General features: G+C 35.9%; 1 protein-coding gene across 1 annotated transcript in view; it reads left to right on the top strand.

Annotated features, from left to right (window-relative positions):
- The first annotated feature begins 2,916 nt into the window (after positions 1-2,916).
- Positions 2,917-9,054, top strand: part of LOC129744869 (activating transcription factor of chaperone) — a 77,933-nt gene continuing 71,795 nt past the window's right edge. Inside the window, exon 1 of the mRNA XM_055737610.1 lies at positions 2,917-3,074. The gene's annotated coding sequence lies outside the window, so the exon portion shown is untranslated. The remainder of the gene's footprint in view (positions 3,075-9,054) is intronic.

Below are 9,054 nucleotides of genomic sequence, written 5' to 3'. Positions count from 1 at the left end.
TCAAATTAGACTACCTGCCGTACACTAGAAATAATTGTTAGGAAGGAATTATGAAACTGTTCTGCAAACAGGTAAGCACAGTTTTTTTCCATTTCAAACCCAGAGGGCAGTCTAATCGTTAAAGAGAAATCAGGTACAATTTTTGATAGGTGTTTTCTGCCGTTCTAAGCAAGAATGTCCCATGTGACTTTTGGGTCATTTTCACTTTTTTGTTGGAAACGGTCTCTTTCAGTGTTAAGTTTCGAATAAAAACACAAACAAGTACCTATACTTTGTTCTGAACTTATACGAAATTTTCATCAAGGTGGTTGTCTCTATGTTGATAGTTCTACGCAAGAATGTCACACTAGAGAAAATCTATGAAAAATGCAAATTTTTTCAAAAAATTGTCTTAATATGAGTTCAAACTATTAAATTTAATGTTATTTATTGAAAAGAACACTAAAATAGAGGGCAGAGGAGGAGCGGGAAGCCTTGAGTGTTTTATTCAGAGAAATTTTCACTAAACACTTTTCGGTATACGCACTACTTACATGATGCATACTCAACTATACATTTGTAAACAAAGAGGAACGTATTTCTCAAATTACGGTTTAGCATGAGTTTTTGAGAAAAAAATAAACTACGCAAGCTTTTAAAATGATAGAAAAATTGTAGCCGTGTGACAGTTTTTCGAAGAAATAGCATCGGCATGCGTTCTGATTCTACGCAAAAGTGTCACACGGAGCATTTTTGGCTCTAATTTGCTGTTTTTTTTTTTTATAGGAAATGTATTTTTTTTGGCAGAAAACATTGTAAAATGATTAACTTGAACTGTTCACTATGAAAATCTGTCGGTCAATTTTTAGTTTGAGAGAAAAATTGGAAATATAGCTGATATTTCAATCGCGTTTTTCTCGTTTGCACGTTTTTCCACATGGGACAATCTTGCTTAGAACGGCAGTTTTATGCTGTGCTATTTATACAGTTTATAGACGAACCGAGCCAAAGGCTGGAAATCTCTAATAAAGACATAAAAAGAATGCTGAGAATGCTACAGTTTTTCACTAAAATGTTAAATGTCAATTTGTAAACTAAATACATCCGATTTGATTTGATTTGAAATTCGTTTATTTGGAAGGGTGCCGTGCGTAAATACATCCGAAAAACTGCACTCAGAAAAATACTATTATGTATGCCATAAGATTCTCTTATGAAGTGGCGCCATAAGAAAAATTAATGAAATTCATAAGATTGTCTTATGACGCGAATGAATTCTGAAGATGAACGCCTACTTCAATGAGAGGTTGTTGCTTTTCATAAGAGATTCTTATGGAAACAGTAAATCACTTTCTAATAAGAAAAATTCTCGATATTTCATGCTGAAAACATTCACTTTATTGTTTGCCAAATTTGTTTAAAATTAAATCCTTCATGGTCACCATCAGCAGCGCATCAACAGACGGCTCCATCAAAGTTTTTTTTTGCCGCATCTTAATCTTCGACCTTTCGTTTTTTGCCGATCAGCTTGCTGAAAAGTAAACAAATAATGTATTTTAGCACAGAGAACAGACGTACAAGCTCGAACAAAAAATCGTCAAAAAAGTGTGTAAAATTTCAAATGCTATCACCCAAAAAATACGTTAGAAATTAACTACAAACAGTGCCATCTATTGCGCCGTTCAAAAGTTACAAATCAACTTTAAAGTGCCCAGTTTTTCAAAAAGGCGTAATCGTATATGAGCTCAAAAAAAAATGAATCCAATGCCTCAGTAAAATGGACGGCTTTAATGTATTGCTAAATAAATGAAATCAGAGTTACTTTTAACTGGGCGAAATTTCACTTTCTTTATTTTTGCACTACTATGACTGTTAAGATAACTAACAGCTTCGGTTTAAGTTTTCGCACTTCTTGAACAGTAATTTATGTAAGAAAATGTATCACCTATGTCCAGTTAAATACAAGAACATTCTTGACGATCAGTCTTACCCAGCAGTATTGATTCTAGGCATCTCAAAGCGGGTTACTTTCACTTATCACTTTAGCATCCAGCTGTTTAAAACTATGAATTTCTAACAAATTTGAAGGAAAAAGATAATATCTAACTTTAATGATTATTTTTTCATGCAACATGATGAACGTTCGTTCATCAAGTTTCGAACGAAACTTCAACAGAGATTTTCTTGAAGCATGCTAAGCAGCACATACGGCCTTTAGAAAACTGACTGAAACTTAGTCAGCTTTGTTTTGACAGTTCTCTTTGGTGTGTTTGGAGTCATCTAGTGGCCCAGCCAAAAGACAAAAATTGGTTCAAAAAAGGTGTTGGGATTTTTACACAACTTTCGTGGGCTAGCTTGTATGTCTGTTCTCTGTGATTTTAGTTTACTAATATATTCAACGTTCACACCAAAAACATCAAATCGAACTTACCATTCCGGAGATAATAATAACATTTAACATTGAAGGAAAACTATAATAACTATGAACTGATGATTGCTTCGTACTGTTAGATGATGAAAAAAAAAACTGGTGCTATGAATGAATGTGTTCATCATTTTTTCACAATGCCGTTTCTTCTATTTTTCATAAGAACATCGTATGAAAATTGAAAGAATTTCATAAGACTCTTATGAAAAATTAGTTTGGACGCAAAAAAGGGGTTCATAAGATGTATCTTATGAAATTTATAATAAGATTTCCTCTAAGTGTGATTATTTTAGATCGACACGTGTGATCATGCACTGGTAATAAAAGCAGTCAGATGTAGATGGCGCAGCCATTGCGAGAAAGCCAAAATTTTAAACTGTCAAATCCGCGCGCACCACCACTAAACAAACAACGTGCACACATGCGTGCTTATTTTGTGCATCTTACACATCTTACACAGCGCACACCACTATATGTGCAGGAAGGGGGCTTCGCGAACGTGATTCATTCTCTTCTCTTTCATTTCCTAATGTTGCCTCAAAGAAGTGTGTCGTTAAAAGTTTTATCCGTGTTTATAAAAAGGTGAAAATGGATTACTAGTTGCCGCTGCACAAGCCGCGCACCCTCGGTGCCCCAGTACACCCGAAAAAATTAGGAAAGTTATGATGTGAGTACGAATTTCAGTATTTTGGAAAGCTCTTATATTTCCTGGAATTGAGAAATTCCAAATTGCACCTCGCCATATTTGCAACGGTGGCACCTGGAATGGGAACGCAAATAGCTCTACGCAACCACCCACCCCAGACAGTAACCCCCTTGTTTCATTGGAAGGGGGTAATTTGGTAAAAATTTTAACTCTTTTTTTACCCTTAAACAGATCCTTTCCGCAGTTGATAGTATTCCAAAAATGTTTGGTACACTGCCAAGAAATGAAAGTGACGATTTTAATTCCTCAAAGCGGCAGAAAATTACTCGCGAAAAAATGACGTAATTTCACCGCGTTGTTCTGTCGTCACAACTGATTGCTTGCTCGCTAGCATGTTCATGTTATTAACTTTACGACTGTTGTGTTTAGTTCATGCTGTTTGGGGTGGTTTTTTGTCGCTCTATGATGCTATAGAAAAAAAATTTCACTCTTGATCGAGAATCGTACAGAAATAGAGAAAATTAGAAAACAAAATTATGAATAGGGCAAACTATGTCCTACTTCCTAAGAAGTGTATGCGTTGAGGTAGGACCCAAATGGTAACCATCACAAAAATAAATAGGTTCGTGATGGGTATTGGGACACCCTATAATGGGCTTTAAGTTCAAAGTCTCGTGAAGCTTCATATGCCTCCATAAAGCTTTTATAATAATAAAAGGCCTCCTACAAGATGTTTTGGAAAAGAACCGTATACCTATATAGATACATACTAGACTGGCCCATGACAATAAAAGTTTTCATATTCCAGCTGGCCTGGAAGAATGATATTTGTAAAGGTAGCTACAGATTTTTGAAATTGAGTTTTTTTTCCATTTTAAATGACCATTTTAAATTTTCACGAATATTTATTGAGGGTCTCCGAGATGTATTGATTTCAAACCAATCAAATGTTTTGACTAGACGCCTTGAGTACAGCAACTCTACGTCAGCATATGTATCGATAATGAAAAAGATCGTATACTCTGCTTTGTTAACAATTGGTCCAGGATTCCGACGATTGATTTAACTTCCAGTTCGCAGCTATCTTCCTCGTGCTTGAATAGGAAATTTAGCTCGATCTGTCTTAAGTTAAAACTAAGCAGATACTGAGACATTTTCGATCATTTTGAACTGAACTGCATCATCGACCGCCGAGTAGCGTAGCATAGCTTCGAATCAACGGTTTCTCTGGGTCACTTATGAACTGCGGCGACTGGAAACGAAAAGTGCAGTCCAAAATTTCAACAAGTGATGTTAGCCAGTGCCGTGGAATGTCAGCTTTTTGTGCAATAGAAAAACTGTGTGAACTGGCTGTTCTGGATCCATTTTTCGCATTATCTCATATGCACTTTTCCAACGATCAGCCGGGATTCATGCCTAATCGACCCACAACTACACACCAAGGTCTTTTTTACACTGATATTGGTACCGCGTACAAAAAAACGTGTTAATTTCAGAAAACAGTGTAAAAAAACAGTGCTAATTGCGGAAAACCGCGTAAAAAGACCTTTAGATTTCTACAGCTCTGAAACTGGAAGCAATAAGACCTGTAGCTTGACTCTTAAGACCTGAGACTTGGGAACTGTGACTTGAGACTTTAGACTTGAAACATGCGACCTGAGATCTGAGACCTGCGAACTGGTACCTGACACTTGGGACCTGACAATTAAGACATGAAACCTGAAAACTGATACCTGAGACCTTAGACTTTCGAAATGACACCTGAGCCCTGAGACTTAAGACATGACACCTGAGACCTGAGATCTGAGACCTGAGACATGAGACCTAAGACATGGGACATTAGACCTGAGACCTGAGACATAAAACATAAGATCTGAGATTTGAGACATAGGACCTGAGACCTGAGACCTAAGACCTGAGACTTGAGACATGAGACATGAGACATGAGACTTGAGACATGAGACATGAGACCTGGGACATGAGACATGAGACACGAGACCTAAAACATGAGACATGAGATCAGAGACATGAGAAGTGAGACATAAGACATGAGACATGAGACATTAGAACATAACATGGTCTAATGTCTCATGTCTCACGTATCAAGTCTCTTGTCTCATGTCTCAGGTTTAACGTCTCAGGTCTCATGTCTCAGGTCTCATGTCTCATGTCTCAGGTCTCAGGTTTGTTGTCTCAGGTCTCAGGTCTTTGGTCTAAGGTCTCATGTCTCATGTCTCGTGTCTCAGATATCAGGTCTCAAGTCTCAGGTCTCATATCTCAGGTATCAGGTTTCAGGTCTCAGGTCTCAGGTGTAAAGTCTCAGGCTTCAAGTCTCTGGTCTCAGGTCTCAGGTATCACATTCTTAGTCTCGGAGCTAAGATTTTCTCAACTTCAAAAATATTCCAAGTGTTTTCAGAATATTTTCTCTCAAAAACCTTGTTAATTCGCGAAATCCGTGTAAAAAAACCATGTTATTTTCCGAAAACCGTGTAAAAAATACAGCGTAAAAAAACCTTGGTGTAAATACTATACTCAAGATGTCGCGGACCTTACATCGAGAATCGACTGTACCTTGCTTTTGAAGGCTATACCTCTTAATGTGCCACCGCGATTATTTAAAAAACGAGAACCTGCAGCTTAACGGTCCCATTTGACATAATAACCATGAGCCTACAGCACTTTCAGCGGGAATCGTTTTTAAAAGCATTTCGAATTCATGTACATATAATCAGGTATTCCAATTCCGATAACGTTAACTTCAATTTCATTCATATTAGTTTGTAGTATCACCCGTAAAATTGTTTTTTTTTTCTGTTCCATAAAATCCGGAATCAGCAGTTTTCAGTATCAGCTCTATCAGCTCGTCAAAAGTAAAAACAAATACATATTACCCATCAGAAAAGATGGAATCTTGATCCTCGAGAAAACAGATTCGCGTCAAAATAAGCGGTCCAACAGCAAACGTTTGAGAATTATACTGAAAGGCTTCGGATGTAATTCATCTAACAGTCTGCGTCTTTAAATATTGAAAGAAAGACGTGATTTTAATGACGCAGTTTGTTTGTACAACAACAGATGATCGATTCAAATTGAAATAGTTAGAAGCCAAAAAATAAGGAAAAAAGAATTCATTTAAAATAATAAAGTAACCATCAGTAGTCGCCTAGCCAGAGCCTTTTCTTTCAAAGTTGTCCCCAAAAAAGCTCCACTCTACTCCAGTTTTATCCGATCTGATAATGTTGCAAAACTTGGTAAATGAACGAACAAGTGAGAATCAGCAAAACCGGTCACCTATAAAAGGCAACAACATGCACCTTGAAAGGAGCGGACTGAAGTTGTTTGGTTTACATACATACATATGAGCGATCAGATTTTGCAAACTTGAGCTTCTGAAGTGGATTGCCCTGTGAAATAAGAAACGGTACCTCCTTGGGGTGGATGGGGTGAATTGCCTCATTTATGTAAAATTAACATAAATTATGCAACAGCAATATTCATTTATTTATTTTGTAATTTTTAATTCTAATGAATAATTTTTTTGAATAGTGAAATAAAAAGTTCACCCTCATATCCCCTCTTAAGTATATCAACAGTTAATCGATTAACTGGACAACCTCATGAACGTCACTTTACTCGTTAAAATATAGAGGATTGGTTGTTCCCCCCCCCCCCACTATCAACCCTGTTTTTGCAAACGAACTACCAAAGCCCCCATATTTAAATCATCTCAGGATCGAAAACTGACCTTGATAACCACGACGAGTAGGTTGTGGCGGCGCATATTTTCAGCTGTTCTTTATTGGAACTCTCGCTTTCGTCGTTTCACTTATACCAACCAGCATACTCACCAAGCGCTGTTTATACGTGTACGCTTATTATTTAGGCACGCTCATGATTCATGTTGATAAGCTCCGAGGCGGGTAAACAATGTTCACAGGCTTCGACAATCGAGTCGAGATTTTTCACTCATACGATTATGTGGGGGGTATTTCATTCAATTTTTGGAAAAAATCGTTTTTTTTCAGTTGTAGAAATTCGAAACGTTTTTTGAAGGCAGTAAATCGTTCACTTATTAAATCATGCTTAAATTAATGAAAAAAAGTATGTTTTTTATAATTATAGTTCATGAACCTTAAGTTTTTTTTTTATAAAGTAAGAAAAACATTATGATATGAAAAAAAAAATTAAAACATTACAATAATGTACAGGATTATTATGGAAACAATTTACTCCTATTTTATTAAGGTATTCGTTTTTTATCAGTGATGAGACCTTACTTCTCACAGTAAACGAGAATCCATCTTTAGGGAAACTAAAGAATAAAATTATGAACAAATAATGCTTGGCAACTTTTCATTAATTTTGTCACTTTTTTAAGCTTACCAGATTATTTTTTAAATTTTGTCACTGAAGTCACTATTTCTTTGAAAACAACTACAATTACCTTTACAAATTTTTGCAATTTTTTAAACTTCATTCAGGTGCTGGGATCAGAGGAGTGCAAGTGCCTATATGATAGCATGATAGTTTCGAGAAAACGCGCTTCAAAGGTGTGAAGGTGTTTGATTTTTCATGTTTTTCGAATTCGAGCATTTTTAATTCAATAAAAAAAGTGTTCAAAAAAATTATAAAAAATTCGAGAGTACATTGAAACACAAAGAATCGTTTGGTATACTTAACTTAAAATTGATGATTTTGGACTTGCACCCATCTTATCCGGAGGGCCTTATCCGTTGACTTGATTATTCGTATTCTTAGCTTGAAATTGTTAAGAATTTGACATTTTTTATGCATAAATACGTGTTTTTATCAACGTTTTTAATTCCTCTCATATAGTGCGTTTTATTTTTTTTAAATTACAAACAAATTTCAACTTTTTCAATAGTTTTTTTTCAAATAAGTATTTTTTTTTCAAAAGTCTTACATAGGGGAGATAAGAGCATAACAAGCACCCGGGCATAGTAAACACTTCTCTTTTCTACAAAAGAACGCTTTTTTAAATAAATTTTCATGAGGAATAGTTTCGTACTTCCTATAGTATTAATTTTTCACAAAAAAGAAATCTCCTTATCATCTTTACAGAAATATTTAAACAAAAACATCTAAGTTCTCAAGTGACGAAAATATTATAATTATCAAGCACCAAGAAATAAGCTTTTATGATCTATGAATCATCTTGATCTATAATGTACACACTGCAACATGATATACACATTGTTCCTCAATTTTTACCATCATAATTTTTTTGATTTTACACTAAAATCAATTTTAAAACGCGTTTTTACTTCAATTTGTTGACTCGGGGCGAACAGAGCACAATTAATCGGAGCACGATGAGCTTTTTCTGCCGCAGCAGCTAGCAGCGAATTCAACTCGATGTAGCCAACTGAATGATAGAGCTACTGCTTCCCTAGTTTACTTCTGATGATTTGCCCTATTGGTAAGATGTCGGAGAGGTAATCAAAAGACTCGAGTTCGATTCCTGCTCGAGGAGATTTTTTTTCATTTAGCATTCATGATTGTAGGATCGCCCCTCGATGATAAGTGTTGTGATTGTCTACATCAATAACAAATATAAGTTTATGGAGAACCAAAGGCGGCATTGAAAAAGAGGAGAGGAAGTGATTTGACAGTTGAGGAGTGAAAACGTGGAAATTAGAAGCGGAGTTTTTGATAGAAGAATAAACGTTTCCAAATTGGGAAATGTTTTAACTGGACTCTACAAATTGGTGACGAGGATGGGATGTGAAAACGTTGATGATTTACTGATATGAATCGTCCACCCAAAGAAATCAGATTTATTCGATTTTTCTCTAGGTGGTAGCTGTACCTGTACCTGTAGTTGCAGTACACATTATTTTTCATTCCTCGCGATCTGCTGTGAACTACAAATTGGTAATTGTGAAAACAATGCTAAGATCTCGAGGGATTTTGATGATTGAATGTCAGTTCCATGGGATTGCATCCTTAGTAAGTATATTGAAAGTAAAGTTCCTTGTGT

The sequence above is a fragment of the Uranotaenia lowii genome, chromosome 2 (assembly GCF_029784155.1).
Source record: "Uranotaenia lowii strain MFRU-FL chromosome 2, ASM2978415v1, whole genome shotgun sequence".
NCBI lineage: Eukaryota > Metazoa > Arthropoda > Insecta > Diptera > Culicidae > Uranotaenia > Uranotaenia lowii.
The sequence above is the reverse complement of the archived record's forward strand: the minus strand, read 5'-3'. Positions and strand labels throughout refer to the sequence as shown.